Here is an 18,139-nt window from a genome sequence, read left to right as displayed (position 1 = left end):
CTGTCCAGTGTGTTACAACTAAATTCAGTACAAGTAAGAGAAATTGATAAGAAGACCTTGTTCTTTGATGCTAAGGGTAGGAATCTCACTGCCGATCTCACTCTTTCCCTCCCTGTCTCTTTCTCTTAGTTTATTTTCTGTTACTATAACAGAAGACCCAAGATTCGATAACTTTTTTTCCCAATACCAAGGATTGAACCCAGGAGTGCTTTACCGTTGAGCTACACCTCCAGCTCTTTTTATTTATTGATGTTTTTATTTTGAGACAAAGTCTCAGGAAGTTGCACAGGCTGACCTCAAGCTTGCAATATTCCTGCCTTGGCCTCCCAAGTCACTGTGATTAATGGGCATGTGCCACCACACCCAGCAAGAATGGGTAATTTATAAAGAAAAGAGGTTTCTTTAGCTCACAGTTCTGGAGACTGGAGAGCCCAAGATGGAGCAACTCTCTCTGGTTGGCTTCCCATGAGGGCTTCTGGGCAAAAGGCAGAAGGGAAGTGGGCACAGAATGAAGACAAAACACAAGAAGATACCTTGCTTTACAGCAACCCACTCTGGTGGCATCTAATCCCATGAGAGTGAGAACTCACTCCTTCCCCCCCTCCTGGTGGCATTAATTCATTAATGAGAGTTCCCCCCCCCCCCACCAGGCCCCACCTCCCACCCAACATTGCCCATGTTGGGAAATTCAACCTCAACTTGAATTTTGGTGGAGACCCATATTCAAACCACAGCACCGTCTTCCTGTCCCCCAGCTTGCCCCTGGAGAATAACCCTGCCTTCCAGCCAATGTTTCATGCATCTCATCAAAGAACAGGCAAGATGTTCCTGGAGTAGGCTCATGCTGTTGTTTTGCTCATCCACCCTGGGGCACGATCAGTCAATCAAGATATTGGGCAGAGAGCATCATTACCAAGACATTAAAAATCTGCTGGTCCTGATCGTATGCCATGCGCAGCCTCCCCTCCCCGTATATATCCACACAGCTGTCACAGCAGGCTGACCTTTCAGAGAGGTTGCAGTGTTCTGAAAGGTGTCTAATTAAGCAGTTATTCAGCAGAATGAACTTTTGGCCTTGTTCATGGAGGCCTTGTGTTGGCAATTTTCTCCAGTGTGTTGTGTAAAGGAAAGGTTAAGTACCAGGGGGTGTACTCACCTCAGCAGATTTTACTATCGATCTGGAAATATCACACCAATTTGACCAAACTAACAGAACGAAGAGCTATAAATGCTGGGAGTTTGCATTCCCCTGGTTTTAAGCAATAAAATGAAAATAATGCTTTAAATTAGTTTTAAATACACTTTAAATCAACTAAATAAAAGAGATGCATCTTCTAGCTATGAAAACATGTACACCTATGTAACAGCAATGTGCAGGGCCATTATATAGTTGCAATGTGTGGAATAGAAGGAGGCCTTGAGTCATGAGTTTAAAGTCAGGCACATCCAGGTCCAAGCACACCTCTTCTCTGAAAACATATGACTCTGGCCATATCACTGAACTTACCTATAACTTAGTTTTCTCACCTGTGAAATGGACCTAATGGAATACCTGGTGATCACTCAACAATTATAATCTATGCTGATTTTTTTAAGTGCTAGACCCATGGTCTCACTCTTACCAGGCAAGTGCTGTACCAATAAGCTACACTCCCAATCCTGTTGATTTTTAAACTTGGAAGGAACATTAGTTTGTCATTGGGACATCACAACAATGACTGCAAATACTTGTGGATATAAAGTATATACTTCGATATACTTTATACTTTGATATACTTTATCAACTATAAAACACTATGTAAACAAATTATTGTAGCATGACAACTGTTTGAGTAGGTTTTTGGTTGCTAAAATAAAATACCTGAGGGTGGTACTTCATAAAGAAAAGAGACTTCTGCACCTTGCAGTTTTGGTGGCTGAAAGTCCAAACAGCATGGTACCTGCTCTTATGAGGCTTCATTGCATCATGGCAGATGGCATCATGATGGATAGCATCATAGTGGCAGTAGCATATGGGAGAGACTGTGATCACATGATGAGACAGGAAGCCAGAGAGGGACTCAGAAACCAAGCTTGTTCTTTTATATCAACTTGCTCTCATAAGAACTAGCTGTCTTCAAGAGACTGGCTTTAATCCCTTCCAGAGGCCTTGTCCCCTGAAGCTAAGCACTTTTCCCTGGACCCCACTGCTTTAAAGGTTCCACACCACATTCCAACACTGCTACACTGAGAACCAAGTTCAAAACATGAATACTTGAAAACACTGCAAAAATGTAGCAAGCTCCCATCAGAAACTGGCTGTTTCATCATTAATTATGTTGTGAATTAGTTTGCTTCAAACCCCAGCTTGGAAGTAGAAATAATCAAGCTTCCTACTGGTGAGGTCCTCCTCCTGTGTGACCATGTGCTGTGGGACTACTAAGGCTCTGCTCTGTCAAGACCTGGCCATGCTGCTGAGCTCTAGAGTCGCAGCAGAGACTGAGACATGGCGGAGCATGACGTGCACCTGTGGACCAGCACCTGTTGGTGTTTTTTTCCTTTGCTTTAAATGAGATTATTTCTGCTCTTCTGTCTTCACAGAGCCACTGAGAAGATGAGTTTGTGGGAAATGGGGGAAATTGATGCTTTTTGAAAAAGCATGGGGGGCCTCATGGAGGTTGCTTTTGGCATGTGGGTAGGAGGCTGGACCAGGCCGACTCCCCACTCTGAACCCTCAGAGAAGTAGGGAAGCCTGGAGGAGTCTTGTTATGCCCAGAAGGATGGAACCAGGAACTGAGTTGTGCAGGAGGATGCTTCAGAATCTTTCTTACTTAATTTCAATTGATCAGTTAGTCATTTAATTAAAAATGTAACATATGATCACTGAAACAAGTCCAATAATATAACAAAATATAAAGAAAAGTTAATAATCTCCAGCCCTGTGGAAGGAATCAATGCCAAAACTTCGCAGTGACTCCTTCTGTTTATTCCTTTATTTCTCAAGAGTGTATATAAACGAATAAAAATAATCTTATTTCCCACTTTTTGTCCCTCCCTTCCTCCTTTCTGCCCCTTCCATTGTATTGGTACATTATATTTTGTTTATCCATTCATCAGTTGGTGCTCGAGTGTTGTTTCCACTTCTTGGCTTTTATGCATAATGCTTATGAAGATCCTTGCATACACTTTTATATGGACATAATGTTTTTTTTTCCCCTGTCTTGGGTGTATGTCTAGGAGTAGAATTGCTAGGTCATAATGAAGACTCTGTTTTGAAGAACTACCAAGCTATTTTCTAAAACAACTGCACCATTTTCTACCTAATTGCTAATACTTACCTATCTTTTAGTTATAACCATCCTAGTGGTTGTGAAGTGGTATATCATTATGGTTTTGATTTTCATTTTTCTCAGGATTAATGATGTTGAACATATTTTCATGTGCTTAATGTCTTTTTGTATATCCTTCTTGGAGAAATATTTTTTTCAGATCCTTTACCCATTTTAAAAATTGGGTCTGGTGCAGTCGCAGTCGTGCATGCCTGTAATCTCAGCAGCTTGGGAGGCTAAGGTAGGAGGATCACAAGTTCAAAGCCAGCCTTAGCAAAAGTGAGGTGCTAGGCAACTCAGAGAGACCCTATCTCTAAATAAAATACAAAATATGCCTAGGGATATGGTTCAGTGGCCAAGTACCCCTGAGTTCAATCCATCATATCCCCCCACCAGAAAAAAAAACTGGAATTTTTGTCTTTTTATTACTGACCTGTAAAAATTCTTTATATATTCTTAATATGAGACTCTCATCAGATACACAATTTGCAACATTTTTCTCCTATCCTTTTGGGTTTTTGCTTGATGTTATCCTTTGAAACACAAACATTTTAATTTGGATAAAGTTGAGTCTGCCTATTTTTTCTTTAGTTGCTTGTGCTATTGTTGTCCTATCAAAGAAACCATTGCCTAATGCAACATGGGGAGGATTTATGTCTATGTTTCCTTCTAAGAGTTGCCTAGTTTTAGTTCTTACATTTAGGTCTTGCGACCATTTTGATTTGATTGTTGTATATATTGTAAGGTAGAGATCCAGCTTTGTTCTGTTTCCTGAAATGCTTGTTGAAATTACAAATATTTCCCTATTGAATTATCTTGGTAACATTGGTGAAAATCCGTTGACCAGACCACAGAGGTATATGTTTTTACATTTGGACTCAGTTCTATTTCATTGATTAATTTGGTCATGGTTATTGTAGAAAGTGTTTCTCTTTCTCTTTCTCTTTCTCTTTCTCTTTCTCTTTCTTTCTTTCTTTCTTTTCTTTTCTTTTTTCCTTTTTTAAATCTTTTTCAGTAATAAGGATGGACCCCAGGGACAAGCATATGCCAGGCAACTGCTCTACCATGGAGCTACATCTCCCACCCTTTTTATTTTATTTGGAGACAGTGTCTCACTAAGTTGCTCAGGCTAGCCTCAAACTTACAAGTTTCTTGAGTAACTGGAATTGCAGGTGTGTGCCACCATGCCCAGCTTATAGAAAGTTATAAAATTGAGATGTGTGCATCTCCCAACTTTGTTCTTATTTTTCAATATGGTTTTGGAGATTCTGTGCCCTTTAGGTATCATATGGATTTTAGGATCAGTTTGTCAATTTCTGGGAAAAAAAAGGAAAAAAGGAAAGAAAAGAAACCCTTTTTGGGACTTTGATTAATATTGTATTACATCTGTGGATCAATTTAAGCAGTATTGTCATCTGATTGATATTGTATTCTAATCAATAAACATGGGATATAATTTCATTTATTTAAATCTTTTTTAGTTTCTTTAAGTTATATTTTATAGTTTCCAGTGTAAAAAAATTACACTTCTTTTATTAAATTTATGTCTGAGTATCTTTACCATTTGATGCTATCATAAATGGAATTGTTTTCTTTTTATATTACTTGTTGCTAGTGTATAGAAATAAAAATAATTCTTTCCATTTTATCCTTAAAACCATCCTGAACTTGTTCATTACCTTTAACTTTGGGGGAGATTTTTTTTCTACATGCAAGATTATGGCATCTACAAGTAAAAGTAGTTTTACTTCTTCCATTTCACTCTGAATGCCTTTTATTCAATTTTCTTGCCTAAATGTCATAGCTGGAGCCTCCTTCATTAGCTGGGGAGTGGACTTTCTTGTCTATAACTATCTTAGGGGTAGAAGCTTCCAGTATTTCAGAGATGCCCTTTATCAGGAGGGCTTGGAAGGTTCTCTTCTGTTCCTAATTTGACAAATGTTATCCTTTATTATAAAAGATTGTGGATTTTTTTTAAATTATTTTATTGTTGGTTGTTCAAAACATTACATAGTTCTTAATACACCATATTTCACAGATTGATTCAAGTGGGTTATGAACTCCCATTTTTACCCCGTATACAGATTGCTGTGTCACATCAGTTACATTTCCATTGATTTACAAATTGCCTTTCTAGTGATTGATGTATTCTGCTGTCTATCCCATTCTCCACTATCCCCCCTCCCCTCTCCTCCCCTCCCCTCCCCTCCCCTCCCCTTCTCTCTCTCCATCCCCTCTACTATAAATCGTTTCTTCCACTTATATAATTTTTCTCCTACCCCTCCTTTCCTCTTATATGTAATTGTGTATAACTCTGAGGCTCACCTTCCAATTCCATGCAATTTCCCTTAATTCTCCCTTTCCCTCCCGCCTATCATCCCTGTTTAATGTTAATCTTCTTCTCCAGCTCTTCCTCTCTACCCTGTCCTTGGTTACTCCCCTTATATCAAAGAAGACATTTGGCATTTGATTTTTAAGGATTGGCTAGCTTCACTTAGCATAATCTGCTCTAATGCCATCCATTTCCCTCCAAATTCTATGATTTTGTCATTTCTTAATGCAGAGTAATACTCCATTGTGTATAAATGCCACATTTTTTTAATCCATTCATCTATTGAAGGGCTTCTAGGTTGGTTCCACAATCTTGCTATCGTGAATTGTGCTGCTATGAACATCGATGTAGCAGTGTCCCTGTAGCATGCTCTTGTTAGGTCTTTAGAGAATAGACCGAGAAGGGGAATAGCTGGGTCAAATGGTGGTTCCATTCCCAGCTTTCCAAGAAATCTCCATACTGCTTTCCAAATTGGCTGCACCATTTTGCAGTCCCACCAACAATGAACAAGTGTACCCATTTCCCCGCATCCACGCCAGCACTTGTTGTTGTTGGACTTCTTAATGGCTGCCAATCTTACTGGAGTGAGATGGTATCTTAGGGTTGTTTTGATTTGCATTTCTCTGACTGCTAGCGATGTTGAGCATTTTCTCATGTACTTGTTGATTGATTGTATGTCCTCCTCTGAGAAGTGTCTGTTCAGGTCCTTGGCCCATTTGTTGATTGGGTTATTTGTTATCTTATTATCTAATTTTTGAGTTCTTTGTATACTCTGGATACTAGGGCTCTATCTGAAGTGTGTGGGGTAAAGATTTGTTCACAGGATGTAGGCTCCCTGTTTATCTCTCTTATTGTTTCTTTTGTTGAGAGAAAACTTTTTAGTTTGAGTAAGTCCCATTTGTTGATTCTGGTTGTTAACTCTTGCGCTATGGGTGTCCTATTGAGGAATTTGGAGCCTGACCCCACAGTATGTAGATCATAGCCGACTTTTTCTTCTATCAGACGCCCTGTCTCTGATTTAATATCGAGCTCCTTGATCCATTTTAACTTTTGTGCATGGCGAGAGAAAGGGATTCAGTTTCATTTTGATGCAAGTGGATTTCCAGTTTTCCCAGCACCATTTGTTGAAGATGCTATCCTTCCTCCATTGCATGCTTTTAGCCCCTTTATCAAATATAAGATAGTTGTAGTTTTGCGGATTGGTTACTGTGTCTTCTATTCTGTACCATTGGTCCACTCGCCTGTTTTGGTACCAGTACCATGCTGTTTTTGTTACTATTGCTCTGTAGTATAGTTTGAAGTCTGGTATCGCTATACCGCCTGATTCACACTTCCTGCTTAGCATTGTTTTTGCTATTCTGGGTCTTTTATTATTCCATATGAATTTCCTGATTGTTTTATCTATTTCTACAAGAAATGCTCTTGGGATTTTGATTGGGATAGCATTGAACTTATAGAGAACTTTTGGTAATATCGCCATTTTGATGATGTTAGTTCTGCCTATCCATGAACAGGATATATTTTTCCATCTTCTGAGGTCTTCTTCTATGTCTCTTTTTAGGGTTCTGTAGTTTTCATTGTATAGGTCTTTCACCTCTTTTGTTAGGTTGATTCCCAGGTATTTTATTTTTTGGGGGGATATTATGAATGGAGTAGTTGTCCTCATTTCCGTTTCAGAGGATTTGTCGCTGATATACAGGAATGCATTTGATTTATGCGTGTTGATTTTATATCCCGCCACTTTGCTGAATTCATTTATTAACTCTAATAGTTTCTTTGTAGACCCTTTTGGGTCTGTTAGGTATAGAATCACATCATCTGCAAATAGTGATAATTTAAGTTCTTCTTTTCCTATTTTTATGCCTTTAATTTCTTTCGTCTGTCTAATTGCTCTGGCCAGTGTTTCGAGGACTATGTTGAACAGAAGTGGTGAGAGAGGGCATCCCTGTCTTGTACCAGATCTTAGAGGGAATGCCTTCAATTTTTCTCCATTCAGAATGATGCTGGCCTGTGGCTTATCATAGATTCCTTTAACAATGTTGAGGTATGATCCTGTTATCCCTAATTTTTCTAGAGTTTTGAACATAAAGGGATGCTGTACTTTGTCGAATGCTTTTTCCGCATCTATCGAGATGATCATATGGTTCTTATTTTTAAGTCTATTGATGTGGTGAATAACATTTATTGATTTCCGTATATTGAACCAGCCTTGCATCCCAGGGATGAATCCTACTTGATCATGGTGTATAATTTTTTTGATACGATTTTGAATCCGATTCGCCAGGATTTTATTGAGGATTTTTGCATCTAGGTTCATTAGAGATATTGGTCTGTAGTTTTCTTTCTTTGAAGTGTCTCTGTCTGGTTTAGGTATCAGGGTGATGTTGGCCTCGTAGAATGTCTTTGGAAGTTCTCCCTCTTTTTCTATTTCCTGAAATAGCTTGAAAAGTATTGGTGTTAGTTCCTCTTTAAAGGTTTTGTAAAACTCTGCTGTATACCCGTCCGGTCCTGGGCTTTTCTTAGTTGGTAGTCTTTTGATGGTTTCTTCTATTTCCTCTATTGTTATTGGTCTGTTTAGGCTGTCTATATCTTCCTGACTCAATCGGGGCAGATCATATGACTTAAGAAATTTATCGATGCCTTCACTATCTTCTATTTTATTGGAGTATAAGGATTCAAAGTAATTTCTGATTATCTTCTGTATTTCTGAAGTGTCTGTTGTGATATTGCCTTTTTCATCCCGTATGCTAGTAATTTGGGTTCTCTCTCTTCTTCTCTTCGTTAGCATGGCTAAGGGTCTGTCGATTTTATTTATTTTTTCAAAGAACCAACTTTTGGTTTTGTCAATTTTTTCAATTGTTTCTTTTGTTTCAATTTCATTAATTTCAGCTCTGATTTTAATTATTTCTTGCCTTCTACTTCTTTTGCTGTTATTTTGCTCTTCTTTTTCTAGGATTTTGAGATGATATATGAGATCGTTTATTTGTTGGTTTTTTCTTTTTTTAAAGAATGCGCTCCAAGCAATGAATTTTCCTCTTAAAACTGCTTTCAATGTGTCCCATAGATTCCGATATGTTGTGTCTGTGATTTCATTTAACTCTAAGAAGTTTTTAATTTCCTCCTTAATGTCTTCTATGACCCATTGATCATTCAGTAACCTTTTGTTCATTCTCCAAGTGATGCATGATTTTTCCTTCCTTCTTTTATCGTTGATTTTCAGTTTCATTCCATTATGATCAGATAAGATGCATGGTATTATTTCTACTCCTTTATATTGTCTAAGAGTTGCCCTGTGACATAATATATGATCTATTTTTGTGAAGGATCCATATGCTGCTGAGAAAAAAGTGTAACTACTTGATGTTGGGTGGTATATTCTATATATGTCAATTAAGTCTAGGTTGTTAATTGTGTTGTTGAGTTCTATAGTTTCCTTATTTAACTTTTGTTTGGAAGATCTGTCCAGTGGTGAGAGAGATGTGTTGAAGTCTCCCATGATTATTGTATGGTGGTCTATTAGACTCTTGTACTTGAGAAGAGTTTGCTTGATGAACGTAGCTGCACCATTGTTTGGGGCATATATATTTATGATTGTTATGTCTTGTTGGTGTATGGTTCCCTTGAGCAGTATGCAGTGTCCCTCTTTATCCTTTTTGATTAACTTTGGCTTGAAATCTATTTTGTTTGATATGAGTATGGACACTCCTGCTTGTTTCCGCAGTCCATATGAGTGGAATGATTTTTCCCAGCCTTTCACCTTCAGTCTATGTATATCTTTTCCTATCAAATGCGTCTCCTGTAGGCAACATATTGTTGGATCTTGTTTTGTGATCCATTCGACTAGCCTGTGTCTCTTAATTGGTGAGTTTAAGCCATTAACATTTAGGGTTATTATTGAGATTTGGTTTGTTCCTCCAGTCATATTTGTTTATTTATGTTACTAAACCTGATTAGTTTTCCTCTTTGATTACTTTCCCCCCTTTACTGTCCTACCTCCCACTGATGGTTTTCAATGTTATTTTCAGTTTCCTCTTCCTGTAATGTTTTGCCAAGGATTTTTTGAAGAGATGGTTTTCTAGCTGCGAATTCTTTTAACTTTTGTTTATCGTGAAAGGTTTTAATTTCATCTTCCATCCTGAAGCTTAATTTCGCCGGATACACGATTCTTGGTTGGAGCCCATTTTCTTTCAGTGTTTGAAAAATGTTATTCCAGGATCTTCTAGCTTTCAGAGTCTGTGTTGAGAGATCAGCTGTTATCCTGATTGGTTTGCCCCTAAATGTAATCTGCTTTCTTTCTCTTGTAGCTTTTAAAATTCTCTCCTTATTCTGTATGTTGGGCATCTTCATTATAATGTGTCTAGGTGTGGATCTCTTATGATTTTGCACTTTTGGCGTCCTGTAGGTTTCTAGGATATGGGATTCTGTTTCATTCTTCAAGTCTGGGAAGTTTTCTCGTATTATTTCATTGAATAGATTGTTCATTCCTCTGGTTTGGAGCTCTGTGCCCTCCTGTATCCCAATGACTCTTAAGTTTGGTCTTTTAATGTTATCCCATATCTCTTGGATGTTCTGTTCATGGTTTCTTAACAGTCTTGCTGAACTGTCTATGTTCTTCTCAAGTTGAAATACTTTGTCTTCATTGTCTGATGTTCTATCTTCTAAGTGATCTATTCTGCTGGTAGTATTGTCAATTGAGGTTTTAAGTTGATTTATTGCTTCCTGCATTTCTAGGATTTCTATTTGTTTGTTTTTTATTACTTCTAACTCCCAGTGAAATTGATCTTTTACTTCCTGGATTTGTTTCTGTAGTTCCTTGTCAATGTGATCTTTCATTGTCTGATTTTGCTGTCTCATGTCTTCCTTGAGAGTCCAGATCATCTGAAGCATGTATATCCTGAACTCTTTATCTGACATTCCATCTGTTGCAGCTATTACCTCTTCTAGAGTTGAGTTGACCTGCATTGCTTGTGGTCCTTTCTTTCCTTGTCTTTTCATGTTGCTTGCGTTTCTTTCTGCTTGGTGAAACTCTTGTGTTTTTGAAATTTTTCCCCCTGTTTATTTATGTTGCTCTTGTATAGTTGGGATATCTCTCTTGTAGGGCGGGTAGTGGCTGTGATCCTCCTCTAATTAGGGTGATCTATCCACTACGCTGGTTGGTCGTAGGTCTGCCCGCCCTGCGGGCACGGGTGGCTGCTCTACTCTGCCCCCACTCCAATTGCGGTGACGTTCCTACCACGTCCTCGGATCGTTGGTCCTGATCCGGATGTGGGCAGCAGCTCTTCTCCACCCCTACTCCAATTGATGTGACGTGTCTACCACGCTGGTCGGCCTCCAAGCCTGTTCCGCCGGTGGGTCTCAGATCTGCCCACCCTGCGGGCCTGGGCAGCAGTTCTGCTCAACCCCCACTCCCAGTGGGGGTACCTAACTGCCTCTCCAATGGGTCTCTGGGCTCCTTCCGGACGCTGGCGGCGGCTCTGTTTAACCCCCACTCCAACCAGTGTGACGTGACTGCCTCGATGCTACTCGTCCACCACACTGGCAGGCTGCCGAGCCTGTCCTGCCAGTGGGACGCAGGACTGCCTACCTTGCAGGATCAGACGGCAGCTCTTCACGGCCTCCACTCCAAGTGGGTTGACTTGGCTACCCTGCCGTCGGATCGCTGGTCCTGTTCCAGGCGTAGGCGGCTACTCTCCTCGGCCCCAGTTGCAGTTGGGGTGTCGCGATACCACACCCGCGGGACCCTTAGCCTGCTCTGGGCGCAGGAGGCAGCTCCACTCTGCCCTCCAGGCCCCCGCAGCACCCAGCAGGACCCGGACCAAGAAGCAGTCCCTGTAGGATCCCCAACCCTGAGCCAGAGCCGCTTCGGGAGCCAGGAGCCGGTCTCTCCGATCCCCACCACTTTCTGCTAGGAGCAGGCTCCTCAGGGCAACCGCCGCGGGTTCCCCAAACCCAGGCCAAAGCAGCCCCGGGAGCCCAAGCCTGGCCGCACCAGACTCTCCCTGCTCGGTGCCCAAGCCTGGCCGCACCAGACTCTCCCTGCTCGGTGCATGCTCCGCTGGGAGCAGAGCCTAAGACGCACTTCCCGCGGGCTCCCCAGCTCCGGGCCAAAACTGTTCCAGGAGACAGAGTCCCGCTGCCCCTCGTCGCAAGTTTCACATGTGGCTGGCCTCAGCTCGCGGTCCCCGCAGGCTCCGCGGCCCTGGGCTCAAGCAGCCACGAGAGCCAGAACCCAGCCTCTCCGATCCCTGCCACACTCTGCTAGGAGCAGGCTCCACAGAGGTACCCTAGCCTCAGGCCCAAGCAGCCCTGGGAGCCCGAGCCTGGCAGCTCCAACATCTCCCAGCTCAGTGTACGCTCAGACAGGGGCAGGGTCAAAGACGCAGTCGCCGCGGGTTCCCTAGTCCCGGGCCAAAACTGTTCCGGGAGTTAGAGCCACGCCGCTCCTCAGCGCACAATCCACTTGTAACTGGCCTCCACCTGGAGTCCCCGAAGGATCTCCCGCCCTGGGCCAAAGCAACCCAGGGAACTAGAATCTGGCCGCTCAAAGTCCGGCGCCCGCCTTGCCAGGGGTGAGGCCTGAAGAGTATTCTCCTCAGATTTTCCAGTCCTGAGCCTGAGCGATCTGTCTGCGCGACGCAGGCAAATACCAGCCTGGAATCACCTGTTCCGTAGTTGAATGAGCTGAGATCAGTAGAAAACAGGGATGATTGCATCAGCTCTCCATGATGGCAGCTGCTGTCCTCCTCCGTGTTCCGACCGGTGTCAGGAATCGAACTGGACCGGTTCTCTCCTCTGTTTCAAAGCTGGAACTCAGCACTCAGCGCGGCCAGTGCGCCACTGGCAGGAGCCTCCAGAATCCGCTTTGCTGTAATCCCGCTCTGGTACCTCGCAGCTAATTAACTAGGGCGCGTCCCAGACTCCATCCACAGGGCGGTCCGCCGACCAGGTACTGCTTCCCTCCGTGCGGAGAAATCGCCCGCACCAAGCCCCTGCAGCCGAATCCCGCGCCGCTGGAAATCTGTCCTCTAGATTCTGGAGCACCTCAATTTCACTGGGGATTCCCACCAAGGTAGCCTTCAGCCGTTTCACCTCGTGTTTCTCCCGCACAGTGGCACAGCGCACTGGGGTGCTGCACTCCCTTCGCCGCCATCTTCATGCATATCAAGATTTTGGATTTTGTCAAATGCTTTTCTGCATCTATTGGGATGATCACTTTTGATTTCTCCTTTATTCTATTGATAAGGTTTATTACATAGATTGATTTTCTGAAGTTAAACCTATTTTGTATTCATGAGAAAAAATCCCACTTGGTCATAATATGAAATTATTTGTATGTGTTCCTAGGCTTTGATATCAGAGTAATATTGACCTCATAGAATGGGTTTGGGTGTGTCCCCTCCTCTTACATTTTTTGCATGGGTGGGGCAGGACATTTTTGAAGAACTGTTATTAATTCTTCCCCAAGTGTTTAGTAGAGTTCACCAGGGAAACAATTTAAGCTGTACTTTTCCTTGTGAGTAGTTTTTATTATTATTATGTACTCAATCTCTTTACTTGTTCACATTTTCTGCTTCTTTTTGAGGATGTTTTGGAGTTTGCATCTTTATAGAAATTTCTCCATATATGATTGGTATTATATGGACAAATAAAATTTGTTATGTTAAATATGTTAAAATAAAATTTGTACATGTGTGCATTGGCTGTAAGTTAAAATAAATTGTACTATGTTTGTAGTGTGTGTATATTGGGGGGTCCTGCAATACCTTTTTGTGGTAGCTATTATTCATTTACCAATGAACTATTCATACCCAAAAGGAAGGTGTTTGTTGGCATCCTTGAGGTTTTTTTTTTTTTTTTTTTTTTTTTAATATATGCTTTCACAAGCCTGACTTTTTTCTTATCCTCTCCTTCCTTTGGAATGTATTCACTTCCTTCCTTTCTTACACTAGGGCCAACTTCTGGGTTTTCCTGAGGTAATTGAAAATGTTTAGTTCCATTCTTCAGGCTTTCTCCCATGGTATGGCCTTTCTATTTCAATTATCTTTAATCTTGAAATCGCAGCACCCCATCACATTTCCATTTATTTGCCCTTTTTAGCTCTATCTAGCATGCACAGCTTACCATTATTTCTATGTTCTTTATCTTCCTCTATTTTGACACCTTCACTCTGACCCAATTTTCATTTGGGGAGCTCAGTATAACTCTGTTTTCCTAACCCATCATTCTGATATTGTTTTTACCTGAGACCTTCACAGTGAAAAGCACTAATTGATGAGGCGAGCATTCTCCTCATAGGGGAGGACATTGTGAGCTGGTGTGCAGAAGGCCTCTTGCCATCCTTTCCTGATAAGCTAACACTAATTTCTTTTCTCAGAAAGAACCTGTGGGATCCTCCTAACCCTTGGCCCTTCTTGTTGAACAGCATGGGGGACAGGCTGGGCTGAGGGAAAGAAAGCCAGTCTCCTGCTGAGCTGTGGGGCCTGCTCTGGATCTCTGGCTACCACAGAAGGAACATTTCCTCCTATTTGAGCCCAAGGGGCAATTATGCAGGCCTGGCATCCCTGCAACACCTGTGGCCCTGGACTCTTACTGCCACATCCCAGCCTTCTTGCTGCTCCTGAATGTTGGCAGTGGAGACCCTAGATGTGAATTCTACTGTGGTCCATATGCTAATAGAATATGCAACAAAACACAATTCTAGCTATAACAGTTTCTCAGGAGAGTCCCAGGTTTGTGTCAATGACTTGATATATTCACTCATGTTTTATTCACTTATTTGCCCTCTCATTCATTGGTTCCTTCTTCCGTTTGATTAGTCAGCAGACATATCATATTTTGCTACAAGTTTAGTGCTGTTAAGAATGTAGAACTCTGAGAAATAGTCATCCAAAGAACCCATAACTCCTTTCTTATTTGTATAGATCAGCATTTTGGGATAATTAATAGTTGTTGAAACTAACATGATAAATGTATATGTACATGAAATGTACTGGGACATCTACTGTCAAAATTGATGAAGCTCAGATACTGTAATGTGTGGAAGTAGTGGCAATAGATCATCTGATTATACAATTCAGTTTATTGATGTAATTTAGTAGAAAAGGCTTTTTACCTCCTAAGTGTCTACACTATCATTTCTTTAGTTTTATTTTAAAATATAATCTCATTTTTCCCCATTTTTCCATCACATTACTTTCCTCCCCACTTCCTTCATCGCCAGCCACTTTAGCCTCAGGAAGATCATCCGCTATTACATGAATCTCCATCAGTCACTGGCTTGTTCACTTCATCTTCTATTATTGTCACATATTCTCTCACCTCTAAGTTTGTGCCTTATAAAGTAGAACTCCTTTAGAAACTACACATAGGGAATGTGACTTCCACAGTTGTGGTAATGTGGTAATATGGGCACAGAGCTGGTATGGATGCAGGCCACTTGGGGACATAGCCCCATTGATACTCACCAGAATATTCTTTGTTCACCCCCTTAGAGAATGCATCTGTCTGGATCTAAAGTGGCCATCCTTTTAGCCTGGGCTCAGTAGCAGATGCTACTGTTCTGTCAGACCAGCACCAAGGGGCAGCTGATTAACCTAAGCAAATAGTTAAAGCAGACATTCAGCAAATGATGCACATGACTTACCTTGAATTTAAATATGCTTCAAGCATTTGTCTGCCAGTCTTGTGATTTGGAGAAGTGATCTTTCCTTTGGTCTTAGGTCCATTTGGTGTGTCAAGTTGTGTCTCTCGCATAAGCTTCATGAAAATTGCATGATTTGTGATTTCCAGGTTCAGTTCTTTTAAAGTGGGATAAGCCATGGGAAGCAATGTGAATGCAGAACACCTTTAGATTTTTTGTGATTTTTATTATTCTCCTCACTCTCTTAGAACTGCCTCGCCAAGACCTAATTTGGCAGCAGTTTCTGCTTAGCTACTTTGATTTTTCAAGTCTTTCCAAAGCATTCAGGTTGGTTTTCTTAGAACAAGCAGCTCTTTCTGCCTGCATCCATATGTCATTATGCAGTTACTGTATTATCTGAAACTGGCCTTTCCCTGTGAAGGAAAACATGACTAGGGCCCTGACTGGCATGGAACTCACCCAGGGGATTAGGAGTCATAGGGTAAGCAGGTGCCATCCCAGAGTCTAATCATAGAGGAAGAGCACCAGCTTATCTGGTGGGCTGATAATAAGGAATCAATTAAGAAAATTCTTACTATAGTAGTAATTCTGCTATTTCTACTAAGTCTAAGGAAGGGTAGAGGAAGAGAGCTTTACTCTTGTATCTCTTAGTCTTTCTGGAAAATCTCAAAGGTTTTATGTTCCCTCCAGAGAGTGCAGTGAGAAGGCTGGGGGAGGTTGCTCTGCTTCCCGGTGAAGCAGGGAGGGTAGCTGCAGGTCAGAAGCCAGGCTAGGGAGTAAAGACAGGTGCACAGACCTGTCCTGGGGCCTGGAGAAGTGGGTGCTCAGAATGCCAAGGTGTTCCTTGAAATCCCAGACCCGTGTCTTCAGGCCCTACTGGTCTACTGTGTCTTCCATGATACCGCTATGGAAGGAGATGGAGGCATGGGGGCAGAAGAGCTAGTACTTATGATGAGAACCTTTGTTTAAGCCACATGACACTACCATATGGTCTGTGACTGAGAAATTATGGTTCTTGGTATGGCCCTTTCAGGTCCCAGTGGGGCCAGGCAAAAAAAAAAAAAATTCACATGGTCAATAATATGCTGTCTGTTGTGTGGGTCCTCAGTGGATAGTCAGGATCTGAAGACCAGTCCTCTGCTATCCAGTCTGAGGCCCTTGACCTTTTTGTGCTTTTCCTCAAATCCCAGATGCTGGGCTGTATAGATGGAATCAAATTAGAGGGGCTCTGTGCTGCAGATCTTAGCAAGTTGCCCAAGCCAGGTAGCCCAGTTCTGGTCACCCCTCACTTCCAGGAGTGTCTAGAAGGACAGCTGGGATCCCTTTCCCCAGAGAAGACAGGATGACAGACTCTCAGATGCACGCTCCTTTTATGTGAGTGGCAGCCATGGGAGCATATCAGGAGGGTCTTTGTTACCACATGGGCCAGATGACCCAGGGCAAGCAGAACCACCTGGAAGAGATGACTTGGTGCCCTTTCTGCCCACCACCTCCAGATGCAGTCATACTTTACACCTGGCAATAAAAGTACCCATGTGAGGTCTCATATCATAGTACATAGGCAGGTGTGGGGGATGTGGGCTGACCGATGGGCTTTCCAGGGTCACAGGCATTTCTGCTTGGTCCTGAAAGATAACAGGCAGGTTGCCAGGTGAGAGGGAGCTGAGGATCCAGGAACTGGGAACAAAATGTGTTTGGTGTTTGGTAAAGATGAAGCAGGTTTGTTCAGAATGAGGAGGGTTTTTTTTTTTGGACATTGGTTGGTTAGGAAGCTGGAAACTTGATGGGATTCAGTGAGCAGAGGTTTCATTCAAAAGGAGTTTTCAATGGCATTGACCTCATTGGTTTAAAAATAGCTCTGCTAGCAGGATGGAAACTGAATTCCAGAGGCAGAAAAGCAAAGCAGATAGAGAAGTCAGCTGCTTCTGTATAGAGAGATGAGCAGGGGTTTTGCAGAGGCACCACAGTGTCCATATAGCACATGTCCCAAGCTAAAATCCACTGGTGGATAAAACAGGAAAAGAAAATGCCCTTGGCATTTCTGCACAGTTAATACAAGGAGCAAGTTACCTAGGAAAGCTTTCACACCCCAAAGGGAGGAGGACCTAATGGAAGGAAAGAGGGGAAGGACCACAGTGGCTTCCTTCCTGCTGCTCCCTCTTGGCTCCCTCCAGCGCCCCCTACTGGCAGAACATAATGCGGAGCCAGCTGGCAAGGGAGTCTGGGAAATGTAGTCTCCTAAATTCCAGCCCCATCATCTCAAAGCAGAGGACAGAACTGGTGACCTTGGGCAGCAAGGCATATCCTAACCTCATTAAACAGATGCTGATGGTGGGGGAGAGAGGAAAGAGGGCAAGTGTGACTTGCAGCCTTCTTGCTGGGAAGGCTGAAGAGCCAAGGTAAAAGTGTCCTTTGAAACAAGCCCAGTCTGAACTGCTTCCATGAAGATGGGGCCAGCAGCATACCTCTTGAAAGGGGGTCTGGAGCTTAAATCTGATGCAGAGTCTGTTTTTGTTTGTTTGTTTCATTTGGTGGTACTGGGGATTGAACCCAGGCCCTGGCATATGCTAGGCAAGTGCTCTACCACTGAGCTACACCCCCAGCCCAGAGTCTGTCCTTTAATATTCATAAGGCCTCTGGTGTCTGGCAGCATCCAGTCATTTAAACTTCCTAATGGAATCATCTTGAGCTCCCACCTTTCCTAAAAATGCTTGTTCGCATGCCTGGTGGACTTAAGGCTTTAATAGACAAGTGTTTGGACTTTTGCATTTCATTAGTTTTTCTTGAGTATGTTATTGATTTTTCTAATTCCTGATAGAGACTAATTCAGAGTATTTCCTTGTTAGACCTCATGGACAT

General features: G+C 42.2%; 1 protein-coding gene across 1 annotated transcript in view; it reads left to right on the top strand.

Annotated features, from left to right (window-relative positions):
• The window catches only part of ENTREP2 (endosomal transmembrane epsin interactor 2), a 450,066-nt gene that overhangs the window by 412,025 nt on the left and 19,902 nt on the right, over positions 1-18,139 (top strand). The window lies entirely within an intron of this gene.

This window comes from Spermophilus citellus (genome assembly GCF_964194105.1).
Source record: "Spermophilus citellus genome assembly, chromosome: 4".
Lineage (NCBI taxonomy): Eukaryota > Metazoa > Chordata > Mammalia > Rodentia > Sciuridae > Spermophilus > Spermophilus citellus.
The sequence above is the reverse complement of the archived record's forward strand: the minus strand, read 5'-3'. Positions and strand labels throughout refer to the sequence as shown.